General features: G+C 38.4%; 1 long non-coding RNA gene across 1 annotated transcript; it reads right to left on the reverse strand.

Moving 5' to 3' along the window:
* Positions 1-1,064: 1,064 nt before the first annotated feature.
* LOC117073000 lies at positions 1,065-17,755 on the reverse strand. Its single transcript, XR_004433051.1, has 3 exons — positions 17,744-17,755; positions 15,377-15,380; positions 1,065-1,187 (listed from the first exon to the last, which is right to left on the reverse strand). It is a non-coding gene; the product is annotated as an uncharacterized LOC117073000 (long non-coding RNA).
* Positions 17,756-21,784: the final 4,029 nt, after the last annotated feature.

Below are 21,784 nucleotides of genomic sequence, written 5' to 3' on the forward strand. Positions count from 1 at the left end.
ATTTAAATAAAAGTGGTTTTCGGCCAAACAGTTCCAGGGCCTCAGTACTTGCTAATCAGACATTATCTGTGATTGGTATATGGAGACTCCTAACTTTTCTCTTTCACTGCTTGTTGCTAACTAGAGTCCCCAGAAACCACCTGATTTGGAAAGAACAATTGTTCCAGATCGTCAGGACTCAATATGTGATGAGTTTTAAATCATTTGAGGATAAACTTATTTTAGGCTACATTTCTAAGGTGCATTGTAGATTTTGATGTTTATCTCAATGAGACAAAAAATGAAGCATTGTCTTTCATTATCTTCTAATATTCTTTGTGTGATTTGTTTTTGCACGTACATATGGACCTCTCCCTTTATTTACAGTTTATCAAATAAAAATGCATATTTTATTTGTTCTACTTTTGATATATCTTACTGTATTTCATCATTTTATAGAAAACTTTGCCATAGATTTACTTAAAAACATTTATTGCATGTCTATTATATGCCAGGCACTAAGTCACATAAGGTAGGATTTAAGAGAAAAATTACTTAATGTAAAAATCCATGTGCCAACCACTGTGCCTGGCATACACAATATAACAATTAATAAGATATGGTCTTTTCCCTCAAGGAACTTCCAAGATTGGTTTATCATCACAACTTAATGAAATAAATATTATTAAATACACTTAATGGGTGATGAGGAAACTGAAGTTAAAATAAGTTGAAATAACCTTCATAAGGTTACACAAGGAGTAAGTGGCAGAATAACAATTTGTATTAATTAAATATTTTATATTATATTTTATTTCCTAAATTGGTTTTTGAACCATATCTCTTTGTTTCCTTGAGACATTGATCTGAGGTTAAAATATGCATTTTTAACTTATTACAGTCTATTTAGAATCAATATTACACAGCTTTCTATAAAGTATAATAATCATATAATAATATACTTTTATTTTCCCTCTTTCAGCCTTTGGACTATTTTTATCACATATTTTATTTTTATTTTTCCAGGTAGCTACCATTTCTAGTGTTGTGCATTCCTTCATATAGATCCATATTTGTTTTTTTTTTTATTTCAAAAGTTTTTTGGGGAACAGGTGGTGTTTGGTTACATGGATAATTCTTTAGTGGTGATTTCTGAGATTTTGGTGCACCCATCACCCAAGAAGTGTACATTGCACCCAAAGTGTAGTCTTTTATCCCTCACCCACCTCCCACCTTCCCTCCCTGAGTCTCTAAAGTCCGCTGTATTGTTCTTATGCCCTTACGTCCTCATAGCTTAGCTCCCACTTATAAGTGAAAACATAAGATATTTGGTTTTCCATTCCCGAGTTATTTCACTAGAATAAGGGTCTCCAACTCCATCCAGGTTGCTGTGAATGCCATTATTTCATTTCTTTTTTATGCCTGAATAGTATTCCATTACATATATATATATATATATCTCACATTTTCTTTATCCACTCAATTGATGGGCATTTAGCCTGGTTCCATATTTTTGCAGTTGCAAATTGTGCTGCTATAAACATGCATGTGCAAGTGTCTTTTTCATATAATGTATCTTTTTCATATAATGACTTCTTTTCGTCGGGGTAGATACCCAGTAGTGGGATTGCTGGATCCAATGGCTTTATTTCTGGATTCTCTATTTATCCATCTCCTCTTTTCTAGTTTGTGCACATAAAAGTGTTCATAGTATCCTTCAATGATCTTTTGTATTTCTGTGGTATTGGTTGTAATATCTCCCATTTTATTTCCAATTGAGCTTATTTGGATCTTCTTATTTATTTTCTTGGTTAATTTCACTAATGGTCTATCAATTTTGTTTATCTTTTCAAAGAACCTGCTTTTTGTTTTATTTATCTTTTGTATACTTTTTTTTGTTGTTTCAGTTTCATTTAGCTTTGCTCTGGTCTTTGTTATTTCTTTTCTTCTGCTGTGTTTGGGTTTGGTTTGTTCTTGTAGTTCCTTGAGGTAAATTGTTGATTTGTGCTTGTTCAGACTTTTTGATGTAGGCATTTAATGCTATGAACTTTCCTCTTAGCACTGCCTTTGCTGGATTCCAGAGGTTTTGATAAGTTGCATCACTATTATAATTCAGTTCAATTAATTTTTAAATTTTTGTCTTGATTTCATTGTTGATGTAACGATCTTTCAGGAGTTCTTTAATTTCCATGTATTTGCACGGTTATGAGGGTTCCTTTTGGAGTTGATTTCCAATTTTATTCCACTGTGGTCTGAGAGAGTACTTGATATATTTTCAATTTCTTAAATGTATTGAGACTTGTTTTGTGGCCTATCATATGTTCTATCTTGGAGAATGTTCCACGTGCTGATGAATAGAATGTATATTCTGCAGTTGTTGGGTAGAATGTTCTGTAAATGTCGGTTAAGCCTATTTGTTCTAGGGTATAGTTTTAAGCCCATTGTTCCTTTGTTGAATTTTCTTGACGACCTGTCTAGTGCCATCAGTGGAGTAATGAAGTCTCTCACTATTATTGTGTTGCTGTCTATCTCGTTTCTTAGGTCTAGTAGTAATTGTTTTTATAAATTTGGGAGCTCCAGTGTTAGGTGCATATATATTTAGGATTGTGATATTTTCCTGTTGGACTAGTCATTTTATCATTAATTCATGTCCCTCTGTCTTTTTAACTGCTGTTGCTTTAAAGTCTATGGGGCGGGGGGCCATAGAGCCCTCAAGAGATTATGTTTTTTGTCTTTAGCTACCAAGACGGGCAGAGAAAGACCATTTGTTGGGGGCAGGGTTAGGCATGGATGAGCTCCGACTCTCCTTGGGCAGGGCTTGCTGCAGCTGTAGTGGGGGATGGGGGTGTGGTTCTCACGCCAATGGAGTTATGTTTCCAGGTAGATTATGGCTGCCTTGCTGCATCATATAGATTGCCAGGCAAGTCGGGAAAAGCTGGTAATGACAGGCCTCATCTAGCTTTCATGCAGCCAGTAAGGCTGGTCTCACTTTCACTATGCCCCACCAACAGCATCAAGTTTATTTCCAGGCAGCCAGTGAGCAGGGCTGAGATCTTGCCCCAGGCTGCAAGGTTCCCTACAAAGCACAGCTTTGTAATAATATTACAAAAATAATTTTAAGAAAACTAAAATCAGAAGTTTTCTTCTCCTTGTGGTCCTTCCCCTATTCCACTGAAAGCCCTCCCCCAGGACCCCTGAGAGATAGTCAGAAATGGCTTCCCTGGGGACCCAGAGGGGCTACAGGGCTCTTCCCGCTGCTTCTTCTACTTTTATATTTCATTTGGCTCTCTAAATTCATTTTGGCTCTAGGTAAGTTTAAATCCTTCTCCTGTGATCTGGATTTTCAGGTTCCCCAGTGAGTATGTGTGCTCAGAGGCGGGTGTTGCCCCTCTCACACTTTGGGCACTCACAGTTTTCAGCTGTCTCATGGAGTTTGCAGTGGCAAGCTGCTTCTTTCAAAGAGCCTGTGAATTTTTTCAGTTTTCTTGGTATGTTCCTGCAGGAGTTCTTGGAGCAAAAGTTTATAGTGTGAGTCTCCACATGCTGTTCTGTCTGTCTGAGTGAGAGCTGCAATGTAGTCCTGCCTCTTATCTGCCATTTTTTTCTGGACTCTAGATCCATATTCCTATATGATATCTTTTTTATTCTGCCTGAACAACCTTTTTATTAAAAATTATTTCTTGTACAAGTAGTGAGTACAGATCTGCTGGTAATTAATACTTTCAGCTTTTTCATATCTGAAAAAGTCTTTATTTTGCCTTCACTTTTGTAGTATATATTTGCTATGTATAGATTTCTGGATCATCAGGGTTTATTTTTATTTTTTTCTATTGGTACTTTAAAGACATTATTTCATTATCTTCTTGCTTCCTTACTTTCAGATAAGAAATCTGCTCTCATCTTTAATTCTGATCTTCTTTAATGTAGCATGTTCTCCTGTCCCTGCTGGTGCTCTCAAAGTTTTCTCTGTATCACTGGTTTTGACTGATTTAATTATGATGTATCTTGATATTTGATATGGTTTGTCTCTGTGTCCCTACCCAAATCTCATCTTGAATTGTACTCCCATAATTCCCACATGTTGTGGGAGGGACCCGGTGGGAGGTAATTGAATCATGGGGGTGATTTCCCCCATACTGTTCTTGTGGTAGTGAGTAAATCTGACGAGATCCGATGGTTTTATCAGGGGTTTTCACTTTTGCATCTTCTCATTCTCTCTTGGTCTGCTTGCATTCCATGTAAGATGTGACTTGCTCTTCCTTGCCTTCTGCCATGATTATGAGGCCTCCCCAGCCATGTGGAATTGTAAGTCCAATTAAACCTCTTTCTTTTGTAATTGCCTAGTCTTGGATATGTCTTTATCAGCAGCATAAAAATGGACGAATGCATTAAATTGGTACTAGTAGAGTAGGGTGTTGCTGAAAAGGTACCTGAAAATGTGGAAGCAACTTTGGAACTGGGTAACAGGCAGAGATTGGAACAGTTTGGATGTCCCAGAAGAAGACGGAAAAATGTGACAAAGTTTGGAACTTCCTAGAGACTTTTTGAATGGCTTTGACCAAATGTCTGATATGGACAATAAGGTCCAGGCTGAGGTGGTCTCAGATGGAGATGAAGAACTTGTTGGGAATTGGAGCAAAGGTGACTCTTGGTATGTTTTAGCAAAGACACTGGCAGCATTTTACCCCTGCCCTAGAGATTTATGGAACTTTGAACTTGAAAGAGATGATTTAGGGTACCTGGCAGAAGAAATTTCTAAGCAGCAAAGCATTCAAGAGGTGACCTGGGCACTGTTAAAAAACATTCAGTTTTAAAAGGGAAACAGATAATAAAAGTTCAGAAAATTTGAAGCCTGACAATGTGAAACAAAAGAAAATACCTTTTCTTAGGAGAAATTTAAGCCAGCTGCAGAAATTTGCATAAGTAACGAGGAGCCAAAAGTTAATCCCCAAGACAATGGGGAAAATGTCTCCAGAGCTTGTTAGAGGTTTTCATGGCAGCCCCTTCCATCATAGAACTGGAGGCCTAGGAGGAAAATGTGGTTTCATGGGCCTAGCCCAGTGTGCCCGAGCTGTGTGCAGCCTAGGGACTTGGTGGCCTGCATTCCAGCTGCTCCAGCCATGGCTGAAAGGGGCCCATGTAGAGCTTGGGCCATGGCTTTATATGGTGTAAGCCCCAAGCCCTGGCAACTTCCATGTAGTATTGAGCCTGGAGGTGCACAGAGTCAAGAATTGAGGTTTGGCAACTTCCACCTAGATTTCAGATGTATAAAAATGCCTGGATGCCCAGGCAGAAGTTAGTTGTAGGGGCGGGGCTCTCATGGAGAACCTCTGCTAGGGCAGTGCAGAAGGAAAATGTGGGGTTGGAGCCCCCACACCGAGTCCCTACTGGGGCACCACCTACTGGAGCTATGAGAAGAGGGCCACTGTCCTCCAGACCCCAAAATGGTAGATCCACTGACAGCTTGAACCATGCACCTGGAACAGTTGCAGACACTTAATGTTAGCCTGTGAAAGCAGCTGAGAGGGAGGTTGTACCCAAAGTCACAGGGGCAGAGATGCCCAAGACCATGGGAACCCACCTCTTGCATTAGCATGATCTGGATGTGAGACGTGGAGTCAAAGGAGGTCATTTTGGACCTTTAAGATTTGTCTGCCCTGCTGGATTTTGGACTTGCATGGGGCCTGTGGCCCCTTTGTTTTGACCAATTTCTCCCATTTGGAATGGCTGTATTTACGCAATGTCTGTACTCTCATTGTATGTAGGAAATAACTAACTTGCTTTTGATTTTACAGGCTCATAGGCGGCAGGGACTTGCCTTGTCTCAGATGAGATGTTGGACTGCGGACTTTTGAGTTAATACTGAAATGATTTAAGACTTTTGGGGACTGTTGGGAAGGCAGGATTGGATTTGAAATGTGAGGACATGAGATTTGGCAGGGGCCAAGGTGGAATGATATGGTTCGGGTCTGTGCCCCCATCCAAATCTCATCTTGAATTGTACTCCCATAATTCCCATGTGTTGTGGGAGGGACCCAGTGGGAGACAATTGAATCATGGGGGTGATTTCCCCCATACTGTTCTTGTGGTAGTGAATAAATCTGACGAGATCCGATGGTTTTATCAGGGATTTTCGCTTTTACTTCTCATTCTCTCTTGGCCTGCTTGCATTCCGTGTAAGATGTGACTTGCTCGTTCTTGCCTTCTGCCATGATTATGAGGCCTCCCCAGCCATGTGGAATTGTAAGTCCAATTAAACCTCTTTCTTTTGTAATTGTCCAGTCTCAGGTATGTCTTTATCAGCAGCATGAAAATGAACGAATACAATAGTTTAATTCATATTTCTTATTTTTTGGGTTTTTTGAGTTTCTTTGATCTGTGGGTTTCTAATTTTCATAATTTAGAAAAATTTTGGTCACTATTTCTTCAGACACTTAAAAATTTCCTCCCTTTCTTTTCTCTTGTTTAGCAACTCCAAATATATAAATACTAGGCCACTTGAAGTTGGCCTATGGCACACTGATGCTCTGTTAATTTTTGTAAATTCTTTTTCTTTTTGTGATTAATTTTTTATTGCTTCAATTGCTACTTCTTCAAGTTTACTAATCTTTTCTTCTTCATTATCTAATGTGTCATTATTCTCATCTAAGGTACTTTTCATTTCAGCCATTGTAGCTTTCATATGTTAAAGTTTGATTATCCCAGATTACTGTTTTCAGTCTTCCTCTCTTTTTCATATTTCCTGTCTCTACGTGACATTTTGAACATATGATATACAGTAATAATAAGTATCTTTTTGTCCATGTCTGTTAGTTCTAACATTGGTCTCAGTTCTTGGTTGATTTCAGTTGATTGAATTACCCCTTCATTAGGGATTGTATATTCTGGCTCCTTTGAATACCTGGCAAATTTTGATTAGATGCCAAATGTGAATTATATCTTGTTAAGTGCTGGATATTTATGTATTCCTGTAAATATTTTTGTGCTTTGATCTGAGATGCAGTTAAGTTACTTGAAAATAGTTTGAATCTTTTAGGTATTGCTTTTTTTAAATTTGTTAGGTGTAACCAGAGTATCATTTGGTCTAGGGATAATTATTTACCATTTCTAAGGCAATATGTCCCACTGAGTACTCAACTCAATGTCCCATGAATAATGTGGTTCTCCAGTCTGGCTGGTTATAACAGGTATAAATCATTGTCCTTCGTGACCATTGGGTGCTGTGTCTTCTCATTCCTTGGCCTCAGGTAGTTTCCTAACACGAATCTGCTGAATAGTTGATGGAAATGTTTTGAATATCTCCAGCCTTCTGTTTTTGTGCCCATCTCTCCTTTCCAGAACTCTGTCCTAAAAACTCAAGTTGCCTTGTTTTTCTGGATTCTGAGCTTCATCTTTTCCATTCAGAAAACGAGGTCCTCCTGCCGTCTCCCTCTTTGGACAGTGACCTTGAAGTTCTCAAGCCAGGAAGCTGAGGCAGTCATAAGTAAGACTCACCTTATTTATTTCCTGTCTCTTGGGGATCACTATCCTTTGTTGACTGATGTCCAGTGTCTTGAAAACCATTGTTTCATATGTTTTGCTTATTTTTTCCCTTTTTAAAAAATGTTATTCCATCTTGGCTTGAAGCAGAAATCTCTTTTAGCACGTTAAACATGCTGTTTCATAGTCTTCTGGTCTTCAATGTTTCTGACGTGAAGTCAGAGACATTCCTATTATTGTTCCCCTGTGTATAATTATTTTTACTCCTTTGGGAAACATAAAATGTTTCTTTGTTTTCAGAATTTAACTGTTTTACTATCACATACCTAAGTATAGTCTTCTTTGCATTTGTATTGTTTTGAGTTTCTTTATTCTGTGGGTTTTCACTATATTTAGGGAATTTTCAACCATTATTTTTTTAAATATTTTTATGTCCTAACCTCTCACTCCCCTGTTTTTGTGAGAATCTAGTTTGATATATATATATATATATGTATATATATAATCTTCTATTTTCCCACAAGATACTGAGGTGCTGTTCATTTTTTAAAAATCATTTTTATCTTTTTCAGTTTGGGTGATTTCTACTGATATAACTTCAAGCTCACTGATCCCTTTATTGTTAAATGTGCTCTTAAGCCCATCCAATGAGCTTTTTATTGCATATATTTTATTTTTCAGTTTTTGAATCTTCACTTGGTTCTTTTTTATAGTTTTCATGTCTCTACTGATATCCTCTATCTATTCACCCACTCTGTATATTATTAAAGAAAAAATTCAAACATGTTTATAATGGCTTTTTTGAGTTCTCTGATAATTCCAACTTTTGCATCATCCTGGGCTACTGCTTCTATTGACTATTTTTTCCTTTTGATTGTAACTCATATTTTCTTGCTTATTTCTCTGTGCAGTACTTTTTTCTTTTTCTTTTTTTTTTGTTTTGAGATGGAGTCTCGCTCTGTCACCCAGGCTAGAGTGCAGTGGCCAATCTTGGATTGGCCTCCTGAATTCACGCCATTCTCCTGCCTCAGCCTCCCGAGTAGCTGGGACTACAGGCGCTCGCCACCTCGCCTGGCTAATTTTGTTTTTTTTTGTATTTATAATAGAGACGGGGTTTCACTGTGTTTGCCAGGATAGTCTCGATCTCCTGACCTTGTGATCCGCCCACCTCAGCCTCCCAAAGTGCTGGGATTACAGGCCTGAGCCACCGCACCTGGCCACGTGCAGTACTTTTTTATATATACTAAACAATGTGGATGTTACATGATTTATAGATTATGATGTTTTCTTTAAAGAACTTTGAGGGTTTTTTTTTTCTTTTTATTTTCTGACTGACAGTTAATTCATGATGAATCACTTAGACCTGGACAGTGGTGGTTTTTGACCACAGATTATTTTGCTTCCCTCAGCCCAGGAAACATTTGATCACGTATAGAGACATTTTTGGTTGTTACCACTTGAGGATAATGATGACACATAGAAGTCAGAGGCCAGGAATGTTACTAAAGATCTTACAATCCACAGGATAGCACCAGTTATCTAATCCAATATTTCAATAATGTTGAGGTTGAGAAACTTGAAGTTTTAGATTTTGTTATAGAAGGTCTACTTCAGTTTTTCCCCAGTCCTAGGTCATGTCCTTTCCTCTAGAGAATGTTTATTTCTAAGGTGTGGCCTTTCTGGGGCCTTAACTAGATGCCCAGGTTACTAGGTGAAGTCTCTTCTCTCCACAATGACAGGCTGGGACTCTGAAGTCTCCCAGCTTTATAACCTCTTGTGTCTTAGTTTAGGAGAGACTTTCCAGCAGCTGTGTTTTTGTTAGCCTTCATGAGTATTACCTAGCCCATATGGAGCCCAGAGCTTGGTCCTGAGCAGCATATCTGTGCAGACTTTGGGACACTCCACTTTTTGCATCTCCCATGTATCAAGTTCCTTTCTCTGTAAATTCCAGCCTTCTCACCAGCCCTAAACTCCAAGCTCTGTCTCCTCTACCTAATGAGACTGCTACTTCCTGTATTTCAGTTCAGAAAGTGCCTTAGACAGAAATTTGAGGTAAAAATGAAGTTCACCTCACGTGTTTCTCTTCTGTCAAGAGTCACAGCCCTGTACAGTTTGTTGCCCAATGTCTAACAACAATTGATTCACATATTTTGTCCAGTTTTATAGTTTACAATAGGAGTATGATTTCTATACCAGTCATTCTGTCATGGCCAGAAGTAGATATCCCAGAAATAAAATTTGAATCCCAACCCTAAATCTTAGATTTCTCCATCATTCTTTGATAGTAATGAGTTGTTCTTGTAAACAGAAGTAATTATTTGATAATAGATGAAGATAAAATTGCAGTTTCCTTCTCTAGGGAATGCTAGAAAGGAGTATTTCAGCTACAGCTACCTTCTCATATCATCCTCCAATTCCATTTCTATGCTGGCTATCAACACCATACAAATAGTGTCTTCTCTACCAAAGATAATAATAGCTATCTTCTCTCAGATGTTTTCTATTGCTGACACTGTTCCAAAAATTTACATACATTCTGCTTTGTTTAATGTACAAAGAACCTCTACTTTCACTGTTTTACTTATAGGTAAACTGAGGATCCAAGAGGGTAACTTGCCCATCTTCTCAGGGCTGATTATATGGCAGATCTGAGACATAGATTTAAGTCTGTGTGACTCTAAAACATCAAATGCATATCATTTAGGGTAGGGTAATTGCTGTAACAAACTACTCTTAACTCTCATTGACTGCATATGATAACAGTCTATGAAAGTGTTCTAGTTCTCATCAACTCTGGTGTGAGTGGATGGTGCATCAGCCTCCAACAGTCCTTCCTTCTAGTGGCTCCACCTTTCCTGGGGGACTTGGAGTTCTCTGTTGTTTCACTTTATAAGAAGACAAAAGAAGAGAGTGTGGAGGATCAAGCTGGAAGTTCTTAAGGCTGGTAAGTGGAGAACATCACCTTAGATCACATTCTGCTGGACAGAAGTCAGTTATCAAGCCCCACCTAACCCTAGGGATGCTGAGAAATGTGGTCTATCTGTATACCAGGAAGAAAAGGGAAAGAGGTTTTGGCGAAAAATCTAGTTAGTCTCTACGATAACACATTAAACCAAATTCTCCCCTAAGTTGCTCTTTGGGAAGTTTTATATGTTTTGCTCTAAATGGAATTTTTCTAGTCTTGGGCTCTGGATTGGTACCACAAATAGTCTCTCTAAGCTAGTGAAAGTTAACAGAAATCATACTCTTAGAAGATTTGGATATTTGGTTCATGTATGTATCACATTGCCCCTCATAGGGCCAATAATAATTATTATAATCTCCAATTTTAAGCAACACATTTTTATTCTTAAATTTTTGACATCCTAATCTACAGGTAGTATCCACATTATTGTTATTATTATTTTTGAGATGGAGTCTCGCTCTGTCTACCAGGCTGGAATGCAATTGCGCCATCTCAGCTCACTGCAATCTCTGCCTCCCGGGTTCAGGCCATTCTCCTGCCTCAGCCTCCCGAGTAGCTGGGACTACAGGCACCCGCCATCAGGCCCGGCTAATTTTTTGGTATTTTTAGTAGAGATGGGGTTTCACCGTGTTAGCCAGGATCATCTCGATCTCCTGACCTTGTGATCCGCCCGCCTCAGCCTCCTAAAGTGCTGGGATTACAGGCGTGAGCCACCGCGCCTGGCCATATCTACATTATTTTAACTAAAGCATTACACTTACTTTCCCACCATTCCCTCCTGTGCTGCCCCTCAGATCTGGACCACCATGGAGTCAACACCTTGTTTTCTGGTTTTTAACTTGTGCCTCTGTCAGGTTCTCAGAATGATGACTTCCAGTGAAAACTCTGAGTCTATAAACACAAAATAAGTGTCATTTTATGCTCTGGAATTGCTCTGGAAACAGTGCTAGTGATAAATGAATAGTCAAAAACAAAACAAAACAAAACATCAATATGAGGAAGACACATCCAATAAAGTCTGGCTTAGGTTCCTTTGGGAAATGATGGTGACACCTGGGAGACTAAGAGTTAATTTAGAAAGAGGCAAAGCTGTGAAGCACTTTAGTCAGATTGCTTTGCTCAGCCCACCTGAGTCTTTCTTTTGATTTCAGTACATCTTTCCCATCTGTTTGGTTGGAATGTTTAAACAAATTCCGTGAATTTCATTTCAAATGCACCTGCCCTAAACCAGGACCTCTTTTTCTTTCCTTAAAGAAAGAAAAAGAGGTATTGTTTAGTACTTACAGCAACAAAAACAACAATGAGCTTATATATAAAGCAGCCTAGACAGCCACAGACTCTACTATGCCCAGTATAGGGACACAGGTTGGTAGAAGGCACATGGCAGGCATCATGCATACCATTTCTTGTTGTTCTCAGACTGGCTGCCCATATCAATAGGTCCTTGGCAATTAAAATATTTCTACACTTTCAAATTGTCTCTGTTTTTAATATCTTCCTTCCTAATTCATCCTACACAGGGTGATAATTATCTTCTAAAAGTGCACACATGTCATGTCTTATTCTTGCTCAGAAGTTTCCAATGGAACGTCCCGATTTCCAAATCATGGCTCTACCCCACATCTTTAACTTTGTCTCTGTTTTCTTCCCTCATATGCCCTTGGATCCAGCCAAACTGGTGTCCTTTGTGTTTTCAGAACTTGCTGCATGTTTTCCTATATCCATGCTTTTATTATTAGAGTTCCCAATACCTGGATATTTTGTTATTGTTGTATCTACTCCTCAAATCCTACCCAGATTTCAGGGCCCAAGTAACAACTGATCTGTTCTGTGAAGTCTGCACCGTGTTTCTGGTAAAATAAATCTCTCTTTTGTTTGTGTCCTATCCATCCCACACTGCCCAACACTATACCTTGCTCAGTACGGAAGCTTAGAAATTCTTACTGGGAAAAATTAACAACAGGATTTGACATCAGCTGTATCAAGACTTTTTTTTTTTGATTAAAATGGAAACTAACAAGAGACTATCCTCAAAATGACTTGACAATATACTTGAGATAAACCACCTTACTCACAACCTAAAAGTGCATTTAAATAGTTTCTTTAAAAAATAAAAAACACAGAATGCATGATTTAGAGCAAGTAGTAAAAAACTAATTTCTTCAAACAGTTCATTTTTAACAGATTCATAGTGCTCTTTGATAGTCTGTAGTTTCTTAAAGATAATATTATACGCACTAATAAGACAGAAAGAAAGATTAGAATTATGCCTATAAAATGAGGTATGATTTCTGGTTTCCAAAAGGTACCTTAAATGGTAGGTATTTTGTTTGGCTGGGATAGTGCTGTTGCAGGTGTCTTCCTTAGCCACGTTGTGGATACAATTTTGCATCTAGATTGGCTTTGTCCAGGAGAAGCACAACTTTTGTCAGAGATCACAACTGCTGGTACAGCAGAAAGGGTTGCATATGAGAGATCTTTCAGAGAGAGACTGTGTATCTTCATCAAAATTCTAAAGGCATTGGAACTGTCATTCAAAGAGTTAACATCTGTGAAGAATAAAAAATGCAATGGAGAGGTTTCAGGCAAAGCATGGGGAGACTGATAAAATTATCAGTGAATTAAATTCAGGCAGATGGCTTTGGAAAGGAATGAAGTATACAAACCTTATGTAGACTATAATGACTCTCACTTTGACAGGGGCTTTGTCAACAGGGTAAGCCCTTTTTATTTTTTAATCTGCGTTTTAAAGCAGTTGGAGTAAAATTCTTCTCTTTTTCAAAGGTGTTGTTTAGTACTTACAGCAACAAAAGCAACAATGAGCTTATATATAAAGCAGCCTAGAGAGCCACAGACTCTACTACGCCCAGAATAGGGACAGGTAGATAGGTTGGTAGAAGGCACATAGCAGGCATCATGCATGCCATTTCTTGTTGTTCTCAGATTGGCTGCCCATATCAATAGTTCCTTGGCAATTAAAATATTTCTACAGAAGAGAGGCCAATCGTTAGCTCTGCTTATAACAGCAGGATAACAAAGGAAGCTTTTAGCTGTCACACCAAAACAAAAAACAAAAACAAGGAAAAACTGCCCCCAAGCTTCATAAAACAAAAAATGCCTACAAAACAGACAAACCCCTCCAAACTTAGAGAATGAAGAGACAAAAGTCAACCGATCTCTGCTGTTTAAATTTTCAGTGTTTATCATTGTTGATTGTGTTAAATAAAAAATAGAGCTCCTGGAAAGACTAGTGAATAATATCCTTCTACATTTAGACAAAAATAATGAGAAAATATATTATTTCTCTCTCCAGGTGTCTTTTCCCTTACGGTTTCTATTTTATCTTCTTATTTAGCTCGAGGGACCGCCTCTTTCAGGTGACAGGACCTGGCATATTCATGCTTGAATGCTGATGGCCAGGCTGCTTCTTAGCAATGGACTTTGCTTTTGTTCCAGACCAGATGTTCTGTTTCTCCCTGGTAACAGTTTGCATTGTGGTACCTTATTATACTCTCTGGAACTCGTGCCAGGGTAGCCTCCAAATCAGCCAGGAGCAGCACTGAATCAATGAGACAGCTGGCAGCCTCCCTGGGGAGGGAACGTTTTTACCTTTTTGATTCATGCAGTCTCCGCTAGTTCAGATCCAGGATGCTGTGAATGATTTTTCTTAGCGACAGGTGAGAACAAAAAAGCTTTGTAAACCTAATTCAATAGAAGCTGGAGACTCAGTGTGCTATTGATTAAAAGGAGAAGACAATGAAGAGGAAGTGTACACATGGTCTAGTTGCATTTTCCCCATAATCGACTTCTGTGCTTCTATCTGTGTTGGAGTTGTCAGGTTTGCCGGGAGGAAAAGCTTGAAATCAAGAGTATAGTGTTTATTGACCTAGGATTATAATTTTAATCATGTCTGTGAGATTGCATGTTACCTACAAAAGCAAGAAGATTACCCTTTTTTAATTTTTTTTTTTTTTTTTAGCTATGAAATACCCTGATCTATTGCTAACTTTGCTAAAAATTCAAGGGTACTTTAACAGGCTTGTTCCTGTCATCCAGGATGTAATGTTTGGATGTGTTTATTTATCAGGGCTATGGATTCAGGTTACAATCATCCATGTTTACACTCAAGCAAAGGATTACACTCAGTTTGGATCCTCACTCTAGGTGATGCACATTTCAGCACACTTTTTGAGTCAGCAAGAACATTAGTGTTGGTCTCTCACTGCTCTATGAAAGCAGGGTGGTTCCTGAGCCATTTTAATCAGAGAGCCATAGGAGATGAGATGGTACAATACCTGAGAGTTCCAGTCCTGGTGTGGCTGAGAGACACAAATGTGACAGTAACAGAAGTTAGAGACCCTGCAGTACATCACCCCATCAGTCATGGCAGACATATTGGCAACATGATGGATGATACCCAACCACTGACCTTGGTGGGTTAGCCTTTTTCACATAAGTAACAGAATAAGTCAAAGCAGTGGGTCTACCCACCATCAAATAGGAGAGATAAGCTGTGACAGCAGCAGAGGGAAAAGGAACATTAGTGGCAAATGTTGGCCATATTTCTGAGCCAAGAAGAGCAGCTCTCTTATTGTTCAGCCATTAAATGGGATGGCATATTTCAGGAAGGGGGAAAATCGATATCATCAATGCATCCTTGTAACAATATGAGCTTTTCTCTCTTAACTAAGGTATAACTTAGAGGGTAGTAGATCTTAGTACAAATATTAGAGATCTGTAGATAGTCTCATAGGGTGAGAACTATTATAACATAGGTTTCTTTACTTTAAACCCGAGAAAAATTAGTCTAATCAGAAAGCAAATCTCATATGAACTAAAGTTTCAATTCCATGTATAACACATGGTCTCATATACATAAAGTTCAACATTCTGTTGGTAACAGATGGCTTGGCTTGGGAATAGAAATAATTTAGTTGGGGAATCCTGGTGGACTTTTCTTTCAAGCAATCTCCCAAAACTTCACAGTTACAAATGACCTATCCCAAGTCCCTTTTTTGGAATTCAAATGTTACTTGGTTGGTCATAGAAAGCAAAGAGGGATTCTCAATAAGATATAACAATAATGTGCAGGTGGACATGTGGAGGGCTCAATGGCTACAGAGGATAAAGGAAACAGAGAAAAGATTATGATCGACTTGCTTTTCTTAGAAAGTGGGGTTAGAGCAGACTAAAGCAAGAGCAACTCATTTATTCTCCAGACGGTAAGGAACCATGCCATATGGTAAGGAATTTGGTCAGCTTCATCAACGAAAAGAGTAACCCTAACCATGCCCCTGAGACAGTGAAATCTCTGAAAATCCTGTCTTATTCTTTGGAAAGCAATATTTTTAACCCCCTGCCCAAACAAGAGACCCAGATGTTATATTCTTGCCTCCCCTTCCAAGTCAACGCATTCAAGCTGGCATCCTGAGGCACCCAGTCAAATTGAGCCAATCAGGTGATGTATTCATATCGAGGGTTCAGACCCTGCATATTTCTAATCCTGCCAATTCAAGTTGGTATGTATTTTTTTGAAACATCTTTTGTATGCTTACCGTAGAGCCAGCCATCAGTAAAGTGTTGTTTACAGGCAAACAAAAAAGACACCATTTATCACAGCCAAACTTACAAACTTTCGAACTTCAAGGGGTATGCACAAGATGAAAAATGCTTATTGAGTCAGGAAGGATTTAGAAAATAAAGGAGCAATATTGTATACATCCTAGCTTTCTTAAGGAAAGGAAATCTATAGGTGTCTCAAAATCAACCTTCCCTGTTTTGAGATTGATGAGGAAAATGAACATATCTTCTCAGGCATGGCCTGATGGTGTAAGACATTTGTCTGATCCAGCAAGACATTTCTTATGTTCTCTAGTTCTTCTGATGGGAGTAGAGGCTGAAGAGCCAAAGCATCTAGATGGACTATGTTTGGCTGTGTGGGCTACTGTCTAGAGAGAGCAGATAAAGCCAAGGTGCAAGCTCTGATTGTATTCTGGGTTCATTCCTCTCCTTCCTGGATGAAAGCCTAGGATGCTGCTACACTAAAAACAGAATTACTTCCCTTGTTAATCTTTCCCATTCTTCTTGACTGCAGCATTTATAAAACATTGCTCTTTGGGTCTAGCTATCATTTTGGGATCACATCATGATAACTCTATGTGTGTGTGCCGGGAGGGCAAAGCTGCAAAGCAATTACTCAGCAACGCTGAAGAAAGAAGCAATTACTGGAACACATTTTAGCACTGCTTGTCAGAGTGACTTTCACTGGGGCACAAGGGAAGCATTAACTTGGGCAGTATCCCTTTCAGAGGCTTAATTTAGCTTTTTCTTCCCTCTAATTGTGTGATTCCAGTATTTTAGCTACAATCCCTAGGCTGCAGGAACCTTTAAACACTTCTTTTTATAAAAGAAATGCATGGGCTTTTGAAGAATAAACAGGGGGCTGCATAATTTGTAGGAAAATGGCACGATGGACTTTTCCTTCACAAAGAACATTGGGGTTACATTGGAACAAGCCAAATACCTTTTTAATGAATAGTCAGTAATCAGCAGCAGCTACAGTAAGTGCTTGAAATTTTTCTTTTATGTGCTATGAGTCCGCAAATTAAGCATCTGATTCTGATTGCAGTCATGAATGCATCGACCTATTGCTACCCACCCCTCTTGCTCAGATCTCCCGCGGCAGCCCATGCTCAGCAGAGAGGCTTATGAAAAGCTAAGGGCAAGACTCTTTTAATATGTTCAATTTCCATCCACTTTAAATACTATAATGGAGAGGAATGTTGACAATACATTTCACTTTCCTTTTTGGGTCTAGATCACAATTTGGGTTTGAAGAGAGCAGTATTGTGTTCCAGAATGTAATAAAAAAGTGTTTATACCAAAAGCCATATTTTAATGTGAATTTTAAAGTGAATTGTCAAGACGTCTTTAAGAAAATAAAAAAATTCTTTTAGCAGAGTTTTGTCTCAATTGTAGGCTTCTAACTTGCTCATTCTTCCAAGATTTTGCACATGCTATTTTCATCACTTGGAATGTATCCTGTTTTTTATTCCCCATTTCTCAATATTTCTAATGCTAAAAACAACCCAAGTAAAATATTTCAGGAAATTATTATTTTCTCATCTCATCTACAGCCAGATCCTGTTCACTCTCCTACACAATGTTTCCTTAGCCTCTGTGAAGTTAATGTGAACATACAGTTTATTAACTTTTAACTAAGATGCCTTCTACAAATTCAAGAGCATTTTAAAAAGTCTAGACATATTTTTTATTTGAAACAAAGTTTTATGTAGCAGTTATAGCTTTAGGCCAAGTCACAAAATTTATTTAACCCAAAGTATGGGCTAAGTACAAATATTTAACATTTTAAAAATAGCATTAGATGATAATATTGCAATATGGAAAATACAATAAAATATTAATATTATAACTTCATATATGCTAAGCACTGTCTTAAGTTCTTTACAAGTACTAATTCATTTACTTTTTGCAATATTCCTGTAAGGTAAGTACCACTATTTTACAGAGGAGAAAACTAAGGCCCAAGAAGGTTTAAGTAACTTCTCAAGTTTACATAGCTAGTAAGTGATAGACCTGTAATTTGAGCCAAGGAGTTTAACTCCAAATGTCATGATTTTAACTACAATATTAATGGTATAAAGGAAAGAAAGGTAGAAGATGGCTTTAGTAAATATATTCAGAAGATAACTTTGGGACACTGTTAAGTGTTTTAGAAGTTAAGAAGTAGACAGAAAGGGTATAAAGAAAAAGAGAAAGTAAGTGAAGTTTTTAAAAATGAATTTGGGAAGAATTTAAAACAGAGGGAAAGGGGGAAAGAGGGAATTTATAAGAAAAAATATTTTAAAAATTAAATGAGTATTGAAAGAGAAAATATATGGAATTGCTCCATATGCCTAAAGCTTCTTTATAACTGACTCAAGAAGGAAGAAAAATACTTTATAAATGTGGGGTCTGATAGTTTCCTCAAAGGCCCACCAGGCAGCAGTGTTGTCTGAGACAGTCTTGTAGCTAAAGCTGCTTAGCCAGAGCATAGGATTTTTAGGGGAAAGGAAGTCTGAAACATGTACAGGATGTTTATTATTTAATTGTCATAACTAGGAGAATAGCTTACTAGTGGCTATCACTTATTTTTCTAAAACTTTTGACTTTCTTTTTTTTTTTTGAGATGGAGTCTCACTCTGTTGCCCAGGCTGGAGTGCAGTGGTGTGATCTCAGCTCACTGCAAGCTTCACCTCCCACGTTCATGCCATTCTCCTGCCTCAGCCTCCTGAGTAGCCAGGACTACAGGCACCCACCACCACGACCAGCTAATTTTTTTTTTTTTTTGTATTTTTAGTAGAGATGGGGTTTCATCTTGTTAGCCAGGGTGGTCTCGGTCTCCTGATCTCGTGATCCACCCTCCTCGGCCTCCCAAAGTGCTGGGATTACAGGCGTGAGCCACCACACCCGGCCACTTTTTGACTTTCTTTATATTCTTCCTTTAACTCAGAAAATTATAGTATTTAGCGACAGGGAATATTATATCTTTTCCACAGATCCTACCATTAAGTTTCTCATATTTGGAAAAATGGCAGAGATCATTCATACAAGACACAAAAGCTAAACTGCCATGGAACCACCTTCCTGATCAAGGTAGTTCCCTGTCCATGTAAGTTTTGTACTGTATCTCGAGTATCCCTGAACGCCGTATCCCTTGCATTAATAATGTTGAATAAATGTTATCTTGCATCCTGAATCTTGAGTTGTATGTAAGCACAGTGATTTTGTAGTTTAAGCCTGAAAATTATCTGTTGTGTCATTCTGTCAGTCAAGGACAGTGGCTTCTGCTGCTTTCTTTTGTATTTTGCTCTTACTTGCCTGAGGAGACAACAACATTGAATAGAGGAACCCCAGGAGAAGATTTGGGGGGAATGTAAGCACTATGGAAAAGTGAAGTGTTTAGCTTTGCATTAAGTAAGCAGAATTTCAGCAAGTCAAGATCAGCAAATTCGTGTGATGTTCTGGTAAGCCACTTCCCTTCTGCAACCCACTCATTAATTTTCGGAAGCCTGACAGAATGGCTAAAAGGATGATCAATTTCAAATGTCACTCCTGGCTTGTTTTTAGCCTTATGTAAAAGGAGTTCCTGACAAGTAACCCTGTTAGTGGCCTCAAAATGTCTCCTATTATTAAATATTGGGAATAAGCTAAAATAATGAAACTAGCTTTTTTCTGTCACTAGAATGGTTGGCTTAGAAGATGATGAGACTAATGTCTATTACTGACTTTTAGGTGGGCTCAAGCACCCAAAGCAGCAAAACCTTGAGAGAAATGAACACATTTCAGGAGAACTTCTTTTCCTTAATAGATTTGTGTGGAACACATGGGACATCCCTCCTCATGTTCTAAGTGATTACATGAAGTTATTACCTAGTAGGTAATATCCCAACTCTCTCTTCCTCCTATTCAATATCTGTTTTTCTGCTTTTACCCAGGATATCTGCTTTAATCCTGGGTAAACAACTGGAACCACTGGGATCCTGAGAGAGTTGTGGCTGGCACTGTAGGGGTTCCTCTATCAGAGTGACAATCTTTCCCTCCTCATTTATGCCTCTCCTGTCTCCTTTTTATTCGCTCAGTTCTCTGTTCTTTCCTGAATGTTCCCCCTTTCCCCTCTTCCTTTTGATAATAACTTCTACCCTTACATTTTTAGGCCAAATCACAGGCAATGTTTGGCCATTTTAATACCTATTGGCACTGAAGCATTTGTTGATGGTGATCTTAATTGCCTCTGTATCCTAATATTTGGTGAACTGATTTTATTCCCTGAGTGCTTGATGAGAAAAAGGAAGAAAGTTATTGCAGAACCTGGCTATAGAGTCTCTATTGCAAAGAAGTGGAAAGTTTTAAAAAGACATGGCCTTAAGGTCAGACAAGCACTGCAAAAGTGGTTGCAAATGTAAACCCCTGCCCACAAGAGCCAGGTAGTTAGAGTAGGTAAACAGCACAGGCTTAGGAAGGACAGGGAAGAACAGGACAGCATTTAGCCCATTCAAAAGGGGCAGCTGCTACTCAGCTCTACTGCTTCCGGCTTTCAAGAACATACATGAGATCTATGAATTTGCTTGGTTTGACACTAACTTAAAAAAAATTGTCCTGGTAAAGAAAGGAAGGAAGAAAAAATAAAACAAATAGAGCACGAAACAAAAGAAAATTAAAGAAAAGAAAAGTTACCTGGAGGCCTGGCATACTATAGGCAGCTTGTTTGTGATTTCTGCCGTAAACACTATACAATTCTGGAAATAGAGTGTTACACCTGAGAACCTTAATGTTACCACGGTGTTCTGACAGAAGTTTGAGCACAAACACTTTTCTAGATGAATGTTCATCCACTCAATTAAAACTCTGTAACTCAGAATGTGAAGTTCTGAAGTAAGACTGGAAACAAAAAAACTGACTAATTAAACAGCCTCCCCTAGTGCTGCAATACAAAGAGCTATTAATTTATAAAGCTAATTGGATTGGAATCCAGCTAAACTTAAACTTGCATTACGTTCTAATTGCTCTTTTACTTTAGAAAATTTCAAAGGCTACCGGATGATATTTTTATGGTGACGGTTTTTAACAAGTCATGTAGGTCTTCAACAGAAGCCTTTATTAAAAGGTAGTGGTATTTGAAAGAATTACATATAACAGACCAACTTCATGGAACTGGCTCAGAGCACATTAGAAGAAAAATAATTTGTAAAGGCCTTTAAAAACACAGCTTACATTCCATATACACTAATATCTAATAGGCTCGTTATGTGTTTAAATTTTTTTTTTTCTGGAATGTCGTCTGAAATGTGTATTTAACAAACTGAGTTGTTTTGAATTCTTTGAACCACTGAAGAATCATCTCCTTTGTCTTAATAGAGCTGTCAGGCTGTTTACAATCATCTTGGCTTTGATGTCTGTCAAGAATCCACACACAGAGAGAAGGTTGGGTGACCTGTTTGACATGGTACTTCCTGGTAGATACAAAGTGACTGACTTAACCAAGCAGAGGAGCATGATAGACAATGTGACATGGAGTAGAAGACACATGCTCATCTGGTTCTGAACCCCGACTGATTTTTGGGTATTAAAGGATGGTGTACACTCTATTCAGATCTATTTCTCAGATATTTGCCCTCGAGAAGGGCCTCAGATCTCAGGTGCTCTTTCTTTCATAATCTAAGTTGGAATAACCTCAAACAGACCCCATGAGTCATTTCAGTATTTCTTATCAGTGAGTTTCCTGTAGCTTTTATTCAGGGTCTTGAAAATGTGCAGTCTACTGAGCTTTCTTGGACATACTGAGTGCACCCATGTTCCTCA

This window comes from Trachypithecus francoisi, unplaced genomic scaffold (genome assembly GCF_009764315.1).
Source record: "Trachypithecus francoisi isolate TF-2019V2 unplaced genomic scaffold, Tfra_2.0 Lachesis_group4, whole genome shotgun sequence".
Taxonomy (NCBI): domain Eukaryota; kingdom Metazoa; phylum Chordata; class Mammalia; order Primates; family Cercopithecidae; genus Trachypithecus; species Trachypithecus francoisi.